At 43.8% G+C, this 23,474-nt stretch overlaps 1 long non-coding RNA gene across 1 annotated transcript; it reads left to right on the top strand.

Annotated features, from left to right (window-relative positions):
• Positions 1-27: 27 nt before the first annotated feature.
• LOC130281564 (uncharacterized) lies at positions 28-23,022 on the top strand. Its single transcript, XR_008846039.1, has 3 exons — positions 28-95; positions 17,974-18,097; positions 22,756-23,022. It is a non-coding gene; the product is annotated as an uncharacterized LOC130281564 (long non-coding RNA).
• The last annotated feature ends 452 nt before the right edge of the window (positions 23,023-23,474 follow it).

Below are 23,474 nucleotides of genomic sequence, written 5' to 3'. Positions count from 1 at the left end.
GTGGCTGGAAGAAATAGTCATGACGGTCTGGGCCGGATGGATAAGAAAAGGAAATTGACTGACACGGATCAGAGAAGACGTCACCTGATGTAACTGTATGTAATCTCTTATATGGTCTGTAGAGCCTGTGTAGAGCTGAGGCACTAACTTCTGTGTAAAGTGGTTTATTCAGTATTTATATGGTAATATTACCCTGTTACTATGTGGGGGTAATGTGTAGTCATAGTGGGGTACAATTATTTGAACCTTGTATAGAGCTGTTGTTGGTTATACTGGTCTGTGGTCTATGGTCTATTTATCAACTACTGGTTTGGTGTATGTTGAGTAACTTATACAAAGTAAGAGATTATTATTATTATTATTATTATTATCTTCTATTTTTTAAAGTAAACGTTTTTGGATTATTCTTAGTTCTGACCCAGTTGCATGGGATAATGGTCTACTGTAGTGTTTCCCAACCAGGGTGCCTCCAGCTGTTGCAAAACTACATTTTCCAGCATGCCCGAGCAGCCAAAAGCTGTCTGGACATGCTAAGACTTGTAGTTTTGCAACTGCTGGAGGCACCCTGGTTGGGAAAAGCTGGTCTACAATAAAGCTATTGAAGTGTAAAGTTCACATTCGTGTTCATGTATGTGTTTTAAAATGAATGCTTTCCCCTTTTATGAACAAGTATATAATTACGATATGTCATGAGCTTGAAACATTACGCAATATGGGGCTGGTATGCAACTTTTTCCAGGGCTGGTTTTTATCCCCAGTCCGGCCCTGCATACAGCAGCTGATAAGTACTGCAAATATTAAGATTTTTTAAGTTTTTAAATAATTTACAAATATGTATAACATTCTGCCACCAGTTGATTTGAAAAAATTAGGCAGAATTGTTAGACTGTCGCACTATTGCTGTAATGTTTATGTGTAGTACTATTATTTTTGCGACACTGTCGATATGGTATTATTATTTTAGGTTAACTATAGTTATTTCTGCAGTACTTCATTTTGGGGCACTGTTCAGCACAGTAGGCATAATATTAGAGGTGACTGTAGCATGGCATGGACGCCGGGATGGGGAGTTTCGATTTGAAAGACGGAGGGGGGGGGGGGGGGCGTGGGGTGGAGATGCTTGAAAAGTGAGTAATGACCTGGACAGCACATTCTACAAAGATCAAGCATTGCTGGAAAAAGAGTTCTTGATAGTTTGGCCCAAATGAAGAAGACCGACTAAAAAAAAGGTCTACAATCTGAGAAGATGTTAACTATGAGCCTTTGGATGTAATTGTTGTATATTTTTCTGTGAATCTGACTTTAGCTCGTGGGGTGGTGGGGGGGGGGGATGGGATTCTGTCTCTGATCTTTTACGACCCTAGCAACACACACCTGGCCAAATGGCCTTTGTACACTACCGTACAGGATTAGTGAACGGGCCTCTACTTTGTGCATGAACCCTGTTTGTTTATTTACCATTTAAAGACGGTCATGTTGCTTTACAGAACGTATCAGATTTCAGCCTCTTTTTAATTGTGTTATGTAGCTTTTTTATTTATATGTAGATTTCTTTTCTCATCTTTTCGCACAATGGAAACTGAGTTCCTGCACTTTTTCCACAGCAGGAATGCTGTTGCGATTAGCAGAAGTCCTCCAGACTAACCCTTGAGTGGAAATCTTGGGTGAGTTCCCACACTTTTTTCCCAGCCCTTGACCCTGTATACAAGGGGGGTCCTACAAGCAAACCAAATACTGATAGCAGTGAGGGAGAGTGTGATAACATGCCCCTGGTGCAAGGCGTCGTGCCGAGACCGAGACATCCTACCCAGGGCCAGCTCTGCTTACAGGCAAAATAGGCAGCCGCCTAGACTCTTGATGGGGAAGGCACTCTGCCCGCAGCAATAAAGTTAGCCAGCATTCGAAGCACCCACCCGTTCAGCAAAACCTAGCCGCCGCAGTCGTAAGGTGATTACATGAGAAGGAGGTTTGTTACAGTGTGTCTCTCCAGCAGTAAGGAGATTACATGAGGAGGAGGTTTGTTACAGTGTGTCTCTCCAGCAGTAAGGAGATTAAATGAGGAGGAGGTTTGTTACAGTGTGTCACTCCAGAAGTAATAGAGATTACATGAGGAGGAGGTTTGTTACAGTGTGTCACCCCAGTAGTAAGGAGATTACATGAGGAGGAGGTTTGTTACAGTGTGTCACTCCAGAAGTAAGGAGATTATATGAGGAGGAGGTTTGTTACAGTGTGTCACCCCAGTAGTAAGGAGATTACATGAGGAGGGGGTTTGTTACAGTGTGTCACTCCAGTAGTAAGATTACATGAGGAGGAGGTTTGTTACAGTGTGTAACCCCAGTAGTAAGGAGATTACATGAGGTGGAGGTTTGTTACAGTGTGTCACCCCAGTAGTAAGGAGATTACATGAGGAGGAGGTTTGTTACAGTGTGTCACCCCAGTAGTAAGGAGATTACATGAGGAGGAGGTTTGTTACAGTGTGTCACCCCAGTAGTAAGGAGATTACATGAGGAGGAGGTTTGTTACAGTGTGTCACCCCAGTAGTAAGGAGATTACATGAGGAGGAGGTTTGTTACAGTGTGTCACCCCAATAGTAAGGAGATAACATGTGGAGGAGGTTTGTTACAGTGTGTCACCCCAGTAGTAAGGTGATTACATGAGGAGGAGGTTTGTTACAGAGCTGGTCTGAGGAAATGAGCACTGAATGACATTGAGTATTTTGTGATATATTATAAAACATACCAGCTTCAGAATACAAATGCAAACTGCTGCAAATATAAAACAACTGCAAATTTGTTCAGAAATGACCTATAAAATGGTATCCATAGCCTTTAAAGTTGGTTTTAGCTTGTCATGCATTTCTGTCTTACTAGCATTGGACCATAGTCAGTCTGCAACCAACATATTCTCCTCTTATCTCTTCATCTCACTCTTAAACTGAATCAAACATGAAATATTAAAGCCCCAGCTGACTTTATTTGCACGCAGTCTTCTACACGGCGCTGATAGGAAATTCAACTGGGCCCTGGCTCAGCTGTAAAAGATGCAAGTTTGCATCTTTTTCTGCGATTGAAAATCTCCATATTGGCGTCTTTCTTTTTCTTGGCTCTCTTTCCTCTTCTTCTTTAAGTTGGGCCTGAGACACCTTTCTGTTCGGCAGGTCAGCAGTCTGAGAATGTGCACGCTCATTTTTATGCAGCCCGAAAGCACAGCAGATTTCTAAAGCGTCTCTCCAATCAGTGCGAGGGCAAGAAAGGGACAATATGACAATTTGCAATCACTGAAGAGTTACTGTGTCTCACAGCCAAAGCAGGACCTCTGTGAATTAGTTATCTGTTCTGTATGGTATATCTCCATATGAAAGGTAACAGGTCATCTCTATTCTTGGAACAGAATCCCTGCAGCTGTCTCCCCGTTCCATCTCTCCTCCCCGGTCCTCTATCTTTCATGTCGCTTCTAACCCTGAAGCATTCATATATACAATATACTTTTGTGTATGATCGGCTTTGATATATCTCTATTCCACCAGGCTCATTCGACTTACATTTTTAATTAAGTAATTTTTCTCTTTTATATGAAGTGTAATGTTAATTCTTCCTTATTATTGATCGACTGGTTACATTACTTGTATTCAGCGGATTACAAGGCACTGCTTTGCTGAACAAGCAGTAGGGAAAGTGTCCAAAGGTGGCAAGAGCGGAGATGTATCTTGCTGATCATTCTTTTGATATGGCAGATTCTCAAAGTGGAGAGTATCAATGAGTGGTCATACGGACATCCAAGAAATACTGAGAAAAGTATTTTAAAACTAAGTATAAAAATGTCTCTTCATTGCATAATCATCAATGTTTGGCTGTGAGGTGTAAGGTGTATAAGTATTGGTGACAATTGTGTTTGGGAAGTTATGGTAACTTCTTTACCGCTTTATGTGCAGTAAAAGAAGAGCACCAGTTTAAAGGGGTATTCCGGCTTTTTTTTACATCTTATCCCCTATCCAAAGGATAGGGGATAAGATGTATGATCGCAGGGTCCGGCCTCGGTGCAGCCCCTGGCATTCTGTGCCGGGTGCTGCCTCTGAGACGGGGACGTGACATCACGGCCAAACCGCCTATTGACGTCACACCACACCCCTCCATTCATGTCTATAGGAAGAGGTGTGGCATCACTAGGGGGTGTGGCCATGACATCACGTCCCCGTCTCAGAGGCAGCGCCCGGCACAGAATGCCGGGGGCTGCACCGAGATTGCAGGGGTCCCGCCTTTGGATAAGGGATAAGATGTAGTAAAACCCCTTTAATGGCATTAACTTGGAAAGACAGATTGAACAATACACAACTTCTGCAGTGATATTTGGTAGACCCTGAGGATTCTAGAACAGTCATGTAACAGTCATGTCCACCAATCCATACCAGGGTCTATCAATGGCTTCCTTTATCAGGTTCTCTGGATCTCCAGGCCAAACTTTTTTGCAGACTGTCTGTTACTCGCCAGGACCAGATCTCCACACTGCGGGCTTAGAGGGACTTGAGTCTTTCTTCTCTAGCCAGAAACGGAACTGCCCCTGCCCTACCACCCCAACCCCCACTCCCTCTCATTACTTTTAAATGGTCACTGTCATTTCAAACAACTTTCCTCAACGTGAAAGCTTATGTGATTCAAAGCATTTCAGTTTATCACTTTATTCATCAAATGTAACTCCTTACTCCAGCAAAACAGATTTAAAGTCTTAGCTACTAGATGTCTCCCTTTCCTGTAATTTGCTGTCCACTTTCTGTTGTTAGGTTCAAAACAACTCTAGTAACAAAAGAAACCAAGACGGAACACAGTTAGTGAAGACGGAACTTAGCAACTGCTCTGTGCAGGAGAGAGGGAGAAAGAAAAACAGTGAACCTGCATTCAGTGTCCATTCTCCAGACCATCTGAACTGCTCATGAAAGGGAATTGAAGGCTTCCCTCTTATCTCTGCAGTAGCAGTGCTTAGTGTAACCCCTATGCACACAGTACTGCCTCCTGTATCTAGTCTCCTCCTCTCCTTCCAATAGTCTGCAGGCTTGTCATCACCATCGCTTCAGTGCTTGCTGTAACCCCTTCCTTACCATGAAACAGCATCATGGTAAGGAAGGGGTTACAGCAAGCACTGAAGCGCTGGTGATGACAAGCCAGCAGACTATTGGAAGGAGAGGAGACTAGATACAGGAGGCAGTACCTTTTATTTCTGCTAAAAAAGCATATGCACCAATGGATCAGTAACCCCTTTTCCCTCCACTTGTCATCTTTAGTTGTGTACTGTGTAAATGATCAGCCTAACACAGAGCTACCTTGATGAATGCACTTTAACCAACACTTTGTCATGGCATAGCAGAGTTGAGTATGCACTGTGATTGGACAGGCAATTAAGGGAAGTAGTAATTATTATTATTATTTTTTACTTCCAAACAGTTCAGCTCTGGTCCCGCCCCCTGAAATGGAGAGCATAAAAGATAGCTGTACACTATGGAGGAGAATCTCTGGGGCTCAGTAAGAGCCCAAAAATCACCTTGTGTCCACTTTGAAGGGTAAAATGGGTTATCCTGTCCTCAAGTTGTGTTTGGTATTACAACTTGTCTCCATTCACTGCAATAGAACTGAACTTTAATACCACACACAACCTGAGGACAGGTGGGATGCTGTTTTTGAATAAATCTACTCAGTTTTTTCTATTCCTGGATAACCCCTTTAATGTAACCAAATCATGCAGGTTTCTAAAAATCTTTTGAAACAACATTTAGACTATACCTTGGTCATGTGACTGCAAGGCCAACATGGTAGCACTGATCAGCACAATGAAGGGGGCATCACATCCCTATTATTGTTTACACAGACAGAGGCTCATCCTTATGGACGGCCATACTGCAACCATTTACTGCAGCTTGTCCCATACAATTGAATGGGACTGGAGAGGAGGAGCTGTAGTACCAGACACAACCCATACAAATAAGAAGCTGTACCTGTGTAAACAATGGAGGGTATATAATGCTTAGCACTGCCCCACAGCCTTTTCATTGTGTTGGTCCTGAAAGTCGGATATCCGACCAATAAAACACTAATGGCCTGTCCTATGTTAAAGTATCAGAGAACCTCTGATTCAAAGACATTCAAAGGGAATTCATATGTAAACTTTCGATTCAGCATACACTCTTTCCCTTAAGCTGCCTGTAGGCACAAACCTAAGGTGCCCATGGTTCCTACCGATATATTTAGCTCTGGTTGCTGCAATACATTACAATCTGCGTGCACATATTTGGTTACCTATTTCAGTTCCAGCTAATAAAAACGTATCACCTATCCACAGTACAGGGTCTGTCTCTCCCCAGTGAATCCTCTGGCCCTATCCTCCTGAGACATACTCATCTTGGCAGTGATCCACTCACTGAGGTGGGACACCATTGCAGCGAGCGAGCTGTCACTGCTAAGATGAGTACGTCCAGAGCATTCAGCAGGGAGAGGTCGGCCCCGTTCTGTAAATTGGGGATATGTTTTTAATAGCTCAACAACCCATTAACTATAGTTACTTAGTGTTCCAACAGTAAATTGTGGCATTTAATATTTTAATAAAGGAAAAAGCTGAGAGCCAACTTGCAACCATTGGCAAAATTTCAATTATGTCAAATATTTTGAAAAGGTCACAAGCTTCCTTGTAACTTAGGATAGGCATCAAAAATCAGGTATCAAGCAGGTCCCAATTTAACTTCGACTTGCCAGCAATGTCTTGGATTCATGGCTTGATTGCCTATATTTAGCTCCAAACCTTATAAAGTGTTCTGTTGCCTTCTAGGTTTGGGACCATTTTTGTCATTTTGGGAAGCACATTGGCCCTCATTTACTATTCTAAACCCGACTTGTTTTGTCAGGTTTTTTTGTCGCATCTTTGTCTGCGACATGTCGCAGACATCGTGCGCCATTCTGCGACACGATGCAACATTTTTTCCCGAAGGACCCGATGTGGATTCTCCCAAACCCAAAAAAGAGGAGTAACCCGACATTTCTGAGTTTTCCCACATATTTATAAAGCTTTCCAACCCAAATTTGTTCAATTGTTGTGGATTTTTTCCTGACAACTCAGAGGAGTTGGAAACCAAGCCAAAAAGACGCACATGCGACAAACAGGATGCGACATAATAATAAATACCAGGGGAAAAAAGCAATTGGGTAAGAAAGCAACATAGACTTACAACCTGTTTTTCTTTGTAAATGAGGGCCATTGTCTTAGTGGTTAGAGTTATTGCATTGCTTCCCTGGGTTTAAATCCAGGTAAGGGCAACATTTCCATTAAGTTTTTATGTTGTTTTAAGACTGAGTACGAGTAATGATACTTTAATTCTAGTACTTGCCGATACCAATTATGAGTACTTTTATTTTAAAGGGAATCTGACACCAGGGTGACCCGGTTTCTGGCGCTGCTTACCGTGCTGATATGTGGGTTCCTTGTTGTGTACAATGGAGGCGGCTGCTGTAATATGAGCCAAGATTTCTCTCTTCTCCTGTGGACAGTACAGGGAATTTACATTGGCGGTGAGACCGATGTCTCTGGAGCGATTGCACTGATGTTCACATGGTGAGCATCGGTAAAAACCGGGTCACCTGCACTATCTACCTATAAATCGAAGTTAGAGCAGGTGACTGTTTTAAGATTGCCTTTAATAGTAGGTAATGTCCCCTTGTAGGTAGTATAAGCATAACTAGTTGCAGACATTACCAGCAGCCCCTGTAGACAGCAAGCCCTCCCCCCTGGCAGACAGCAGCGCCCCCTGTAGACAGCAGGCCCCCCCTATTAGACAGCAGGCCCCCCTTGTAGACAGCAGCCCCCCCTTGTAGACAGCAGGCCCCCCCTTGTAGACAGCAGCCCCCCCCTTGTAGACAGCAGCCCCCGCCCCTTGTAGACAACAGGCCCCTCCTTGTAGACAGCAGGCCCCTCCTTGTAGACTGCAGACCCTCCCCTTTGTAGACAGCAGTCCCTCCCCTTGTACCCAGCAGGCCCCACTTGTACACAGCAGCCACCCCTCCTTGTACACAGCAATCCACTCCTCCCCCCCTCGGTAGTGCAACTGGTAGTTGCTCACTGGCGCATGTCCTCTGTCGGGTGTTATCGCCCTGCTTCCTTGTTCTCCTGTCCGCATCATGGCGTCATATCCTATGGAGGAGCATGTGACATACATGTCACTCTGCTTCCTCCGTAGCGTTGCGCTGGGCGCAGTGGAGGAGGTGGAGTGATGTGTGAGTCACATGCTCCTCCTTGGGACCCCATGATGCGGACGAGAGAACGGGGCAGTGGAGCTGGGCATTGGACGGGAGGACACTGCACTGCAGCAGGTATCAGAGACATTAAACGAGTCCCCGATACCATGCAAATGCAAGGTATCGGCACCAATACTAGTATCGGTATCAGCACATTTCTACTCACTAAGTTTATGTGGGCTTCCGCTAGGTTCTGTCTCATACCCTAAAATATATTGATAGGTTCATTTTTTATTCAGATTGTGAGTCCCAAAAGCAACAGAGACTGATATGAATGGTGACAATGTCTGTGCAACATTGTGGACTAGGTCAGTTCTTTATAAATTCAATAATAACATTTTTTTTAAATCTCCCATACCTCCCCCACCACACACACATAAAGACAAATAATATAATATATATATATATATATATATATATATATATATATTTTTTTTTTTTTTTTTTTTTATTAATTAATTAATTTTTTTATGGAAAAATTAAAAGTGTCTTTACAAAGCTCAATTGGTTGCACAAAAAACAAGCCCCATATGGAACTGTGGATGGAAAAATAGAAGAGTTATGGCTATTAAAACGTGAAGAGGAAAGAAATGCAAAAACGAAAATTTACTGTATCCTTAAAGCTTACCTGTCAGATCCAACAAAAAACTTTTTTTTTTAACTCAGTACCTAATCATGACCATGTACATCTAATTTTTATGTGTTTAGCACCTTTTTTTTATTACACTTTTAATTTAGCTCACTAGTCTGAATTCCTCTCAAAGGGAGGGGGCGTGGCCTCACTGTGCAGGTCTCCTCCCCCTCCCTCAGTATGCTGTCTGCTCACATCTCCCATAGCATTAGCAAAGCTACAACTTCCAGCTTGTCCTCACTGATAGTAGCGGGACACAAGCTGTCAATCAAGGAAGTGGGTCCATGACAAAGGTGATGATGCATGGACACAGTAGGACTAGTATGTGTCCAAGCAGGCAGGGGGGCTGTTGTTTGACTGGCTTTTTCAGTAGGAAATACTGAAAATGTTGTAATGAGGGCAATTGCAAAACCTATTGGTTTTGCATGCTTCACAACATATCAAAAGTTTTTGTATCTGGCAGTGCCCATTTAAGACCAAAATTCACAGTGTCTTTAACCCATTAAGTCTGAAAAAAGCCAAAAGGAAGACCGGCGGGAAGGCGCCTAGTGTGATACCGTTGGTGACAGGTAGAGGGGTAGTAGAAGAATAGGTAATGGGTGCTCACCTTGAGCAAGCAAAAAACTTGCATGTAAACCCACAATGGGGTTAGAAGTATAGATGCTGGTACACCGGATGCAGCTGCTGGGCCCAGGGTACAGGACAGGACTGGCCAGTCCTGGAGGAATATGCAGTAGAGAGGAAGGAAAAAACCCTTTCAAAGGGCGCTGCTGTCATCCCGGTGAGATGAACATAAGAAGCCCAAGACAGAAGTATTTTGCAAGGTTTAGCTTCTTTATTGATGCAGAATCATAGCAAACAGGGATACAGACAGGATAACGCGTTTCGGTGCACAGCGCCCCCTTTTTCAGATCAGTGCTAACACATAATGGGGGTTACAAAGTATATATACACTTGAAAATGGCGCCAAACATAAGGGGGAGGGGCTACAGTGGAAAGGGGCACATACTGTAAAAGCATCATACATTGTTCAAAATAGGCAATCATTTATATAGGCATCTAATAACATAGTGATATTTATTGGAGTGGAACTGTTATAAAAAAAAAAAAGGGTAAAAACATTGTTCAACAGTGAATCATATGCATGCATCTGGAGCCGCTGGCAGTCTATGCCGCAGCTCCGGAGCACGCGGCGGAAGTGGCCATTGTCATGGATGTGTAACTATGCAGCTGTCGGAAGCGTCCTGCCAGAGTGTGCTGCCCAGGAGACGTACGACGCGCAGAAGCGTATCACGGGCAGCGCCCAGGAAGCCGTCTCGCTGATGACAGCCGCTGTAGTCACTCGCTGGGGTCAAAAAGAGGCTGCAGAAAAGATACACATGTGTTACGCCGAGCACTCTGGGTCCCTGCTCCTCCCCGGAGCACTCACGGCGTCTCTCTCTCTGCAGCGCCCCGGTCAGACCCGCTGACCGGGAGCGCTGCACTGACATTGCCGGCGGGGATGCGATTCGCATAGCGGGACGCGCCCGCTCGCGAATCGCATCCCAAGTCACTTACCCGTCCCGGTCCCCGGCTGTCATGTGCTGGCGCGCGCGGCTCCGCTCTCTAGGGCGCGCGCGCGCCAGCTCTCTGAGACTTAAAGGGCCAGTGCACCAATGATTGGTGCCTGGCCCAATTAGCCTAATTAGCTTCCACCTGCTCCCTGGCTATAATACCTCACTTCCCCTGCACTCCCTCGCCGGATCTTGTTGCCTTGTGCCAGTGAAAGCGTTTAGTGTTGTCCAAAGCCTTTGTTACCAGATCTCCTGCTATCCATATTGACTACGAACCTTGCCGCCTGCCCCGACCTTCTGCTACGTCTGACCTTGCCTCTGCCTAGTCCTTCTGTCCCACGCCTTCTCAGCAGTCAGCGAGGTTGAGCCGTTGCTAGTGGATGCGACCTGGTTGCTACCGCCGCAGCAAGTCCATCCCGCTTTGCGGCGGGCTCTGGTGAACACCAGTAGCCTCTTAGAACCGGTCCACCGGCACAGTCCACGCCAATCCCTCGCTGACACAGAGGATCCACAACCTGCTAGCCGAATCGTGACAGTAGATCCGGCCATGGATCCCGCTGAGGTGCCGCTGCCAAGTCTCGCTGACCTTACCACGGTGGTCGCTCAGCAATCGCAGCAAATTGCCCAACAAGGACAGCAGCTGTCGCAGTTGACCGCCATGTTACAGCAACTTCTGCCACTGCTACAGCAGCAACCATCTCCTCCGCCAGCTCCTGCACCTCCTCTGCAGCGAGTGGCCGCTCCAAGCCTCCGCTTGTCCCTGCCGGACAAATTTGATGGGGACTCTAGACTCTGCCGTGGATTTTTGTCTCAATGTTCCCTGCATATGGAGATGTTGTCGGACCTATTTCCTACAGAACGGTCTAAGGTGGATTTCGTAGTGAGCCTTCTTTCTGGAAAGGCCTAGTCTTGGGCCACACCGCTCTGGGACCGCAATGATCCTGCCACAGCCACAGTCCAGTCCTTCTTCGCTGAAGTTCGTAGTGTCTTCGAGGAACCAGCCCGAGCTTCTTCTGCCGAGACTGCCCTGCTGAACCTGGTCCAGGGTAATTCTTCAGTAGGCGAGTACGCCATCCGATTTCGTACTCTCGCTTCGGAATTATCTTGGAAAAAAGAGGCTCTCTGCACGACCTTTAAAAAAGGCCTATCCAGTAACATCAAGGATGTGCTGGCCGCACGAGAGATTCCTGCCAACCTGCAAGAACTTATCCATTTGGCCACCCGCATTGACATGCGTTTTTCTGAGAGACACCAGGAGCTCCGCCAGGAAAAAGACCTAGATCTCTGGGCCCCTCTCCCACAGTATCCTTTGCAATCTACGCCTGTGCCTCCCGCTGAGGAGGCTATGCAAGTGGATCGGTCTCGCCTGACCCAGGAAGAGAGGACTGACCGTAGGGAAGAAAATCTTTGTCTGTACTGTGCCAGTACCGAACATTTCTTGGTGGATTGCCCTATTTGTCCTCCACGTCTAGGAAACGCACACACGCACCCAGCTCACGTGGGTGTGGCGTCTCTTGGTATGACGTCTGCTTCTCCACGTCTCACTGTGCCCGTGCGGATTTCTCCTTCTGCCAACTCCTCCCTCTCAGCCGTGGCCTGCTTGGACTCTGGTGCCTCTGGAAATTTTATTCTGGACTCTTGGGTGAATAAGTTCTGCGTCCCGCTGACCCGTCTCATCAAGCCGCTCTACATTTCCGCGGTCAACGGAGTTAAATTGGATTGCACCGTGCGTTACCGCACAAAACCCCTCTTAATGTGCATTGGACCCCATCACGAAAAGATTGAATTTTTCGTCCTTCCCAACTGCACCTCTGAAGTCCTCCTCGGTCTGCCATGGTTCCAGCTTCATTCTCCCACCCTTGACTGGACCACCGGGGAGATCAAGAAATGGGGCTCTGCTTGCCACAAGAAATGCCTCTCCTCTCCTCCCAGTCCCGTCAGGCAAGCCTCAGTGCCTCCTCCTACACCTGGTCTCCCCAAGGCTTATCAGGACTGTGCCGTGCCTCCTCATGGCCCCCGTCCTGGTGACACCCTGCCCCGTGCCAAGCTTCACCCTCTGCCCTCCCTCCCCATTCCCACTCCTGCTGTGCTGCCTGCCTTTGAGGAAACCCTACAATCACTCCCTGGTTTACATAGGGTTAATGTTTCACCCTATGTGTTATATTTATCCTGCTGTGACAACTGCCACATTCTCCACATTGCCACACCATCGGCTCCAGGTTCAGTTATCTACATATACTGTTACCTTTACATGTGTATCTTTTCTGCAGCCTCTTTTTGGCCCCAGCGAGTGACTACAGCGGCTGTCATCATCAGCGAGACGGCTTACTGGGCGCTGCCCGTGATACGCTGCGCTTCTGCGAGTCGTACGTCTCCCGGGTAACACACTCTGGCAGGACGCTTCCGACAGTTGCATAGTTACGCGTCCGTGACAACGGCCACTTCCGCCGCGTGCTCCGGAGCTGCGGCATAGACTGCCAGCGGCTCCAGATGCGTGCATACGATTCACTGTTCACCAATGTTTTTACCCTTTGATTTTTTATAACAGTTCCACTCCAATATATATCACTATGTATTGGAATAGGGACTTATGTATTAGATGCCTATTTTGAACAATGTATGACGCTTTTACAGTATGTGCCCCTTTCCACTGTAGCCCCTCCCCCTTATGTTTGGCGCCATTTTCAAGTATATATATATATATATACTTTGTAACCCCCATTATGTGTTAGCACTGATCTGAAGAAGGGGGCGCTGTCCCCCGAAACACGTTATCCTGTCTGTATCCCTGTTTGCTATGATTCTGCATCAATAAAGAAGCTAAACCTTGCAAAATACTTCTGCCTGGGGCTTCTTATCTTCATCTCACCAGGACGACCGCAGCGACCTTTGAAAGGGTTTTTTCCTTCCTCTCTACTGCATTTAACCCATTAAGGACACAGGGCATACAGGTATGCCCTGACGCTCTGGTACTTACAGTGGGGATCAAAAGTTTGGGCACCCCCGGTAAAAATTTGTATTAATGTGCAAAAAGAAGACAAGGAAAGATGGAAAAATCTCCAAAAGGCATCAAATTACAGATTATAGATTCTTATAATAGGTCAACAAATGTGAGATTTTATTTCCATCATTACACTTTCAAATAACAAAAAACAAAAAAAGGTGTCTGCAAAAGTTTGGGCACCCTGCAGAATTTATAGCATGCACTGCCCCCTTTGCAAAGCTGAGGCCTGCCAGCATCATGGATTGTTCTCAATCATCATCTGGGAAGACCAGGTGATGTCAATCTCAAAGGTTTTAAATGCCCAGACTCAAATGACCTTGCCCCAACAATCAGCACCATGGGTTCTTCTAAGCAGTTGTCTAGAAATCTGAAACTGAAAATAGGTGACGCTCAAAAAGCTGGAGAAGGCTATAAGAAGATAGCAAAACATTTTCAGATGTCAATATCCTCTGCTCAGAATGTAATTAAGCAATGGCAGTCATCAGGAACAGTGGAAGTTAAAGCAAGATCTGGAAGGCCAAGAAAAATATCAGACAGAACAGCTCGCAGGATTGTGAGAAAAATAATTCAAAACCCACGTTTGACTGCACAATCCCTCCAGAAAGATCTGGCAAACCATGGAGTTGTGGTATACTATTCCACTATAAAGAGACACTTATACAAATATGGTCTTCATGGAAGAGTAATCAGAAGAAAACCTCTTCTACGTCCTCACCACAAAAATCAGCGTTTGAATTTTGCAAATGAACATATAGACAAGCCTGATGCATTTTGGAAACAAGTTCTGTGGACCGATGAGGTTAAAATTTAACTTTTTGGCCGGAATGAGCAAAGGTACGTTTGGAGAAGAAGAGGAACAGAATTTAATTAAAAGAACCTCTGTCCAACTGTTAAGCATGGGGGTGGATCAATCATGCTTTGGGGATGTATTGCAGCCAGTGGCACAGGGAACATCTCACAAGTAGAAGGAAAAATGTATTCAATAAAATTTCAGCAAATTTTGGATGCTAACTTGATGCCATCTGTGAAAAAGCTGAAGTTAAAGAGAGGAGGGCTTCTACAAATGGATAATGATCCTAAAAACACCTCAAAATCCACGGGGGATTACATCAAGAGGCGTAAACTGAAGGTTTTGCCATGGCCTTCACAATCTCCTGAACTCAACATAATTGAAAATCTATGGATAGACCTTAAAAGAGCAGTGTGTGACAGACAGCCCAGAAATCTCAAAGAACTGTAAGACTTTTGTAAGGAAGAATGGGCAAAGATACCTCAAACAAGAATTGAAAGACTCTTGGCTGGCTACAAAAAGCGTTTACAAGCTGTGATACTTGCCAAAGGGGGCAGTACAAGATATTAACTCTGCAGGGTCCTCAAACTTTGGCAGACGCAATTTTTTTGTTTTCTGTTACTTTGAAAGTGTAAATCATGGAAACAAAATCTAACTTTTGTTGAAATATTATAAGAATATCTAATCTGTAATTTGATGCCTTTTGGAGATTTTTCCATCTTTCCTTGGCTTCTTTATGCCCATTAATACAAATTTTTACCTGGGGTGCCCAAACTTTTGATCCCCACTGTAAGGACACAGGGCATACCCGTACGCCCGTGGGAATTCCGGTCCTCGCCACAACCCGAGGGGGACCGGAACGGGAATCCTGATTAAAGAGACCCCCCTCATGTCGTCAATTCAGGCCGCATCAGCTGCAATTCCGCGTCAATCGGGTCTCCGGTGACCCGAAAAAGAAAAGGCCAATAGGTGGCGTCCGAGACGGCACCTATCACCCTTTACCAGCAGGAGTGAGGTGGCATGGGTGCCACCTTACAATAGCGTGATTGATCAGTCTGGACGACCGATCAATCGCCGAGTCTGCTGGGGTGTGATCGGGCGGCGATCAGGAAAATCAGGGGTCCCTTACCTGTCCATCAGGGCAGGTGGGGGTCCCTGGCATTGGCATGGAGGGTCCTTGGAGTTGGCAGCATTGGCAGAGGTCCACGAGCAGCAGCAGCAGAGTTTTCAGTGGCGGAGGGATCCAACAGCAGGAGGTGAGTTGTTTACCTCCTGCTGTTGCTTAGCAATAACTCCCAGTATGCACAGCCAAAGGGCATGCTGGAAGTTGTAGTTTTGCAACAACTGGTGGCAAAACTACAACTCCCAGCATACCCTTTGTCTGTTTGTGCATGCTGGAACTTGTATTTATGCAACAGCTGGAGGCACATTTTTTCTATGAAAAAGTGTGCCTCCAGCTGTTACATAACTGCAACTACCAGCATGCACAGACAGCCAACGGGGATATGGGAGTTGTAGTAGTGTGCCTCCAGCTGTTTACAACTCCCAGCATGCCCTTTGGCTGTCAGTGCATGCTGAGAGTTGTAGTTTTGCAACAGCTGAAGGCACACTGGTTGCGAAACACAGAGATTGTTACCTTACTCTGTGTTTCACAACCAGTGTGCCTCCAGCTGTTTCAAACTACAACTCCCAGCATGCACTGACAGCCAATTGGCATGATAAGAGTTGTAGTTTTGCAACAGCTGGAGGTTTACCCCCCCCCCCAGGGTGCATTCATATGGGTGGGGGTTTACAGTAAGTTTCCCACTGCATGTTTGAGCTGTAGCAAATTTTCCGCCACAGCTCAAACTCCCAGCGGGAAACTCTCTGTAAACCACCGCCCGTGGGAATGTACCCTAAAAACACTACACCACACTACACAAAATAAAAAGTAAAACACTTCATATACCCCTACACAGTTACCCCCCCCTCAATAATAATAAAAAACGTCTCATACGGCACTGTTTCCAAAACTGTTTCCAGATGTTGCAAAACAACAACTCCCAGTACTGCCAGACAGCCATTGACTGTCCAGGTATACTGGGAGTTTTGCAACAGCTGGAGGCACCCTGTTTGGAGAACACTACCATAGGGTATTTTTTGGTATCGGAGACAAGTGAAATGCAAAATCCCTAATTAAGGCCTCAAATGCGCATGTTGCTCTTTGACTTTGAAGCCCTGTCGTATTTCAAGGCAACAGTTTAGGGACACATATGGGGTATTTCCGTACTTGGGAGAAATTGCCAAAAACACATTTTAGGGGGCCTTTTCTACTTTGACCCATTATGAAAAGGAAAGGTTGGGGTCTACACCAGGATGTTAGAGTACATTTTTTTAATTTTTTACACTAACATGCTGGTGTTGCCCCATACTTTTAATTTTTACAAGAGGTAAAAGGAAAAAAAAAAATAATAATTTGTAATGCAATTTCTCAGTACGGAAATACTTCATATGTGGACATAAAATGTTCTGCGGTGCACAAGGCTCAGGAGTGAGAGCGCACCATGTACATTTGAGGCCTAAATTGGTGATTTGCACAGGGGTGGCTGATTTTATTGCGGTTCTGACATTAACGCAAAAAAATAAATACCCACATGTGACCCCATTTTGGAAACTACACCCTTCACGGAACGTAACAAGGGGTATAGTGAGCCTTAACACTCCACAGGTGTGTGACAAATTTTTGTTAAAGTTGGATGTGAAAATGGAAAAAAAAATGTCACTAAAATACTGGTGTTACCCTACATTTTTCATTTTCACAAGGGAAAATAGGAAAAAAGACCCCCAAAATTTGTAACCCCATTTCTTCTGAGTATATAAATACCCCATATGTGGATGTACAGTGCTCTCTGGGTGCACTACAATACTCAGAAGAGATTTGGGGGGGCATTCACTGCATTTTAGTGAAAAAAATGAATTCATTTACACATCCGATTCATCAAACATCTGTGGGATTTTAAGGCTCACGGTACCCCTTGTTACATGCCTTAAGGGGTGTAGTTTCCAAAATAGTATGCCATGTATTTTGAATTTTTTCCTTCACTTTGCTGCTATTCCTGTGAAACACCTAAAGGGTTAAGAAACTTCTGAATATCATTTTGAATACTTTGAGGGGTGCAGTTTTTATAATGGGGTCATTTGTGGGGTATTTCTAATATGAAGGCCCCTCAAATCAACTTTAAAACTGAACTGGTCTCTGAACAACTCAGATTTTGAAAATTTTGTGAAACATTGGAAAATTGATGCTGAACTTTGAAGCCCTCTGATGTCTTCCAATAGTAACAGCATGTCAACTTTATGATGCAAACATAAAGTAGACATATTGTATATGTGAATCAATATATAATTTACTTGGTATGTCTATTTTCCTTACAAGCAGAGAGCTTCAAAGTTAGAAAAATGCAACATTTTCAAATTTTTCATGAAATTTTCTAATTTTTCACCAAGAAATGAAACAAGTATCGACGGACATTTACCACTAACATAAAGTAGAATATGTCACAAAAAAACACTCTCGGAATCAAATTCATATATTAAAGCATCCCAGAGTTATTAATACTTAAAGTGACAGGTGTCAGATTAGCAAAAAATGCTCTGGTCCTTAAGGGGTTAAAAAATGTTTTGCTGAATATACGTGAATACGATGAATACAGTATGATAGATCTCTCTTTCTGCTTTACCTGTAGAGCACTGGTAATATAGAAGAAGAAGAAGGCAACAAGTCTGTAAACCGGTGACTGTAGAACTGGAAAACGAAAGACTAAAATGAGAAAATTAATGAGAGTCCAAGGGAGAGGGCAAAGGGTAAAGGTGAATTGAAGAGACCATGATGAGATAGGAGGGGGCTGGATGAAAATGATTAAAAGGAAGCAGTGGGATTGTATTGTACTATTGCCCACAAGCATATAGTGTGACTCCATATCCCGACCATGTCACACAACTTATTCCTTAGAGGAAATCATTGAAGTAATTCTAGGGTTGCAGTAACCTACAATTTCACTGTCACCTTCCTGTAACCCTAAGTCATGGGGATTTCATTTTATATGTAAAGTGCACAATGTGTCTACACCTTCATTATATCCATTACAGGACTAAATTTGTACATAGGATATAAACAGGGAAAATTACTCTCAAAGGATCAAATATTCATTAATGGCAACTCGCAGCCTAGCAACACCGATACTTCATACGGATGACACTTCGATACATCTCCATTTGTCTGAGATTGCTTGAATCTTTTGCGCCTAACACTTGAGAGGCAACTAAATAAACTTATAAAGACACAAAATGGGTGTTCGGAAAATCCATTTTTTACTACAATGTTAAGGTAGGAAGGCCAGGTAGTGCCAAATACTCAGATAGTATGGTGATAAGTAAAACATTTACAAAATAAAAGGTGCCTCTACAATATATCCCACAGATTGTAAAGTATATTGCATACCGTATATACTCGAGTATAAGCCGAGTTTTTCAGCACGATTTTTCGTGCTGAAAACACCCCCCTCGGCTTATACTCGAGTGAACTCTCCGCCCTCAGTGGTCTTCAACCTGCGGACCTCCATATGTTTCAAAACTACAACAGCCATCGACTGTCCGGGCTTGCTGGGAGTTGTAATTTTGAAACCTCTGGAGGTCAGCAGGTTGAAGACCACTGCGGCCTTCGACATCAATGATGTATTTCCCACCCTAGGCTTATACTCGAGTCAATAACTTTTCCTGGGATTTTGGGGTGAAATTAGGGGCCTCGGCTTATATTCGGATCGGCTTATACTCGAGTATATACGGTACTTTCTCTTAGGCTCAATAAAATACAGCACCAAAACTGGTTTGATATACAGTAGTTAAACAATCAACAGACATTTATACAGTATATGGTGTTTTTTTTAAACCTGTTAATTATGCAAATGTTGCATATGGGCAGTAATCAAGTATGGAGCAGGCTCAGGAGCTGAGCCTGTTCCATACCCAATGGGTGCTGGCTGCGATCTGCAACTGACACCCGCCACCAGTGACGGGCATTGGAGCTCACTCAGTTGCCGGCATTTAACCGCCTAAATGACATGGTTATGAGCAATAGCAGAATTAAATAGTTGGAAGTCCGGCTTTGAACAGTTCCTGACACGGACAGAGGTGGCAGCAGAGAGCATTGCGTCTGACTGGAAAGACTACATGACTTCCTCCAGAGAAGTACTGGCAGGCTTGAGAATTTTTAATTACTGTAATTGACAAATCTGTTTAACTTTCTGTCACTAGTTTATTTGAAAAAAAATTTTGTTTACTCTAGAGTACCCCTTTAAGACACGTACACATGTATGTATGTATATATGTATGTATGCACAAACTGGACTCCAATCGGTATTGGGGGGGGAAAAAAACATCTATGCATAAACCTGGCAAAGAATTTCATCTTTACATAGCATTGAGGGACAATATCAGCTACATTTCTATATCTGGATGGCTTCAATGAGGCATATCCAGTTTTTTGTTTTTTTCCTAATTTCCTGTTTATGATTCCAAGTTTTAAGGTAACTTTTTAATTAAGCCAATTGTGTATACATTTTAATCATGGTAGTGAAAATGCAGCGTCTTTGTACAAAGTGAGACTTTTAGTAACATTAGGATATCTGTATAGGGACTTTCCTCTCAGCAGTGGATCTTTCAATTATACAACAAACGTGAACTGCATTAAGCTTCAAAACATCCTGCACTTAATTATTAGAAATAAAGACAAGAAACCATAAGAACATCAGGGAATAAATACAAAGAGATGCAAATGAATATTAATATTTAATATTCAATCTATAGATATAGTACAAGCCGTACATAACCTCAGCATAGGACTGCACCATACAGTATAACCCATTGTCACAGAATGTGTGCACTGTACAATGCATCATCACACATGTGGCATAAATCCTCACATCTATAAGTTATTTGTTTATCATCTCATAAAGAATAGACCCTTGTAAAAGTGGTGTCCCGGTACAGGACCTGTCCTGTACCATCCTTAAGTCCCCTCAGGAAGAGTCCCTTAGGTCCATTGGGCTCTCCTGCAGGGCTCCCCCCTTGTTGTCTCATGTCAATGCAATGTATATTCATTACAGTGGGGATCAAAAGTTTGGGCAGCCCAGGTAAACATTTGTATTAATGTGTATAAAGAAGCCAAGGAAAGATGGAAAAATCTCCAAAAGGCATCAAATTACAGATTAGACATTCTTATAATATGTCAACAAAAGTTAGATTTTATTTCCATCATTTACACTTTCAAAATAATAGAACAAAATTGGTGTCTGCAAAAGTTTGGGCACCCTGAAGAATTTATAGCATGCACTGCCCCCTTTGCAAAGCTGAGACCTGCCAGTGTTATGGATTGTTCTCAATCATCATCTGGGAAGACCAGGTGATGCCAATCTCAAAAGTTTTAAATGCCCAGACTCATCTGACTTTGCCCCAACAATCAGCACCATGGGTTCTTCTTAGGAGTTGTCTAGAAATCTGAAACTGAAAATAGTTGACGCTCACAAAGCTAGAGAAGGCTATAAGAAGATAGCAAAAACATTTTCAGATGTCAATATCCTCTGTTCGGAATGTAATTAAGAAATGGCAGTCATCAGGAACAGTGGAAGTTAAAGCAAGATCTGGAAGACCAAGAAGAATATCAGGCAGAACCGCTCGCAGGATTGTGAGAAAAAAATTCAAAACCCACGTATGACTGCACAATCCCTCCAGAAAGATCTGGCAAACACTGGAGTTGTGGTACACTAGTCCACTATAAAGAGATACTTGTACAAATATGGTCTTCATGGAAGAGTCATCAGAAGAAAACCTCTTCTACGACCTCACCACAAAAATCAGCGTTTGAACTTTGCAAATTAACATATAGACAAGCCTGATGCATTTTGGAAACAAGTTCTGTGGACCGATGAGGTTAAAATTTAACTTTTTGGACGGAATGAGCAAAGGTATGTTTGGAGAGGAAGGGGAACGGAATTTAATGGAAAGAACCTCTGTCCAGCTGTTAAGCATGGGGTTGGATCAATCATGCTTTGGGGTTGTATTGCAGACAGTTTACAACTGACCACTGACGTGGTCACTAGTACCCTAAGTTTACCATCCACTAAATAATTGGAAGTAAAACATAACTTTTATTACTGTGCCTAATATTAAAAACCCAACAGGTGGTCTCTCTGTTATGTGCTCAGTGATTCATAAGGCATGTAGCCACATGCCACTAATAAATTGATTGCGGCTGCAGTCCGCAAAATAAATTGAGAGACCAAACTGTTGTAATTTAAAACTCTAAACACCACGCCCCCCCCGATGTTTCACCACCAGCAGGTGGCTTTCTCAAGGGTTTTAGGGCAAACGGCCATTTGCCCTAAAACCCTTGAGAAAGCCACCTGCTGGTGGTGAAACCTCGGGGGGGGGGGGGGCGATGTGTTTAGAGTTTGTTGGGTTTTTAATAATAGGCACAGTAATAAAAGTTACGTTTTACTTCCAATTATTTAGTGGATGGTAAACTTAGGGTACTAGTGACCACGTCAGTAGTCAGTTGTAAATAAAAGTGTATATAATTTACCCTCCATCCATAGGTCCCTTTGTGCTAGTATTGCAGCCAGTGGCACAGGGAACATCTCACGAGGAGAAGGAAAAATGGATTCAATAAGATATCAGCAAATTTGGGATGCTAACTTGACATCATCTGTGAAAAAGCAGAAGTTAAAGAGAGGATGGCTTCTACAAATGGATAATGATCCTAAACAGACCTCAAAATCCACGGGGGATTACATCAAGAGGCGTAAACTGAAGGTTTTGCCATGGCTTTCACAATCTCCTGACCTCAACATAATTGAAAATCTATGGATAGACCTCAAAAGAGCAGTGTGTGACAGACAGCCCAGAAATCTCAAAGAACTGTAAGACTTTTGTAAGGAAGAATGGGCAAAGATACCTCAAACAAGAATTGAAAGACTCTTGGCTGGCTACAAAAAGTGTTTACAGGCTGTGATACTTGGCAAAGGGGGCAGTACAAGATATTAACTCTGCAGGCTGCCCAAACTATTGCAGCCGCCATTTTTTTGTTTACTGTTATTTTGAAAGTGTAAATAATGGAAATAAAATCAAACTTTTTTTGACATATTATAAGAATGTCTAATCTGTAATTTGATGCCTTTTGGAGATTTTTCCATCTTTCCTTGGCTTCTTTATGCACATTAAGTCAATTTTTTACCTGGGGTGCCCACACTTTTGATCCCCACTGTATGTGTATCTATTGTTCATATCTATAAAGTTGTACAGTTTGTATAAAATGTATAGGACCTTCCTTGGTCATGTGACCTACTGTCATGTGATATACCCAGAGATCCATGGGCACAGGAACCCCAAGCATTAGCAACCAATGGGCTTTAGTCTAGCTCCCTAGTATGTAAGGAGCTGTAGTCTCTAGTCTCTCTCTCTCTCTCTCTTAGTTCCTGGATCTAAAGAAAGCACAAAGTCCTGGATACTGCAAATTCATCTCATCTAGGCCAAAGCCTAAGGAACAGCAGCCACTTCTAAATTGTGAGTTACAATTCTCTCTTCAAATCCAATGACTACTACTCAGCTAAGGAATATATTAGCAGCACAGTGGCCTGCATAAATATCCTCACAACTACAAGTCCAAGCAAGCCTGCGAGGAATCCTGTGTCCCGGTTGCCTCTGTGGAAACTGCATTACAGTAAAGACTGTTTCCTGAATATTCCAAGTAAAAGTTCCAATTATTGCAAAACCCTTGCCGTGGACATTCCTTTATTGCATACTGTTTCTGGGATGGTTGTTTGTGGTTATTATACCGAAACAACCGCATCCTGGCGTCACGTACACTAAGGGGTTAACAACAACTTGCCCCCTGGGTTAATACCACCAGACCCTGCTAAATACTGCAACACTCAGTGGTCACCACATAAATTTGTTTGTTTAGCTCCAAAATCCCTTTCAAATAGGATTTTTAGAACCAAATATTGTGTCTGATGGTCCTAAATGGTCCCACCTCCTCTATAGAACTTTCACAGTTGCCTTTTACTGAAGGACCACTGATCCAGAAGGACTCTGTTAGGCTGGGGTCACATCATCCAGCGTCTCAATTTTGTCGCCGGATGGTTGGACACGCCAGAGGGCATCGGACAGGGGAACGCAGCTTGCCGGATGC

The sequence above is a fragment of the Hyla sarda genome, chromosome 7, assembly GCF_029499605.1.
Source record: "Hyla sarda isolate aHylSar1 chromosome 7, aHylSar1.hap1, whole genome shotgun sequence".
Lineage (NCBI taxonomy): Eukaryota > Metazoa > Chordata > Amphibia > Anura > Hylidae > Hyla > Hyla sarda.
Note: the sequence above shows the minus strand (reverse complement) of the source record. Positions and strands in the feature narration are given on the sequence as shown.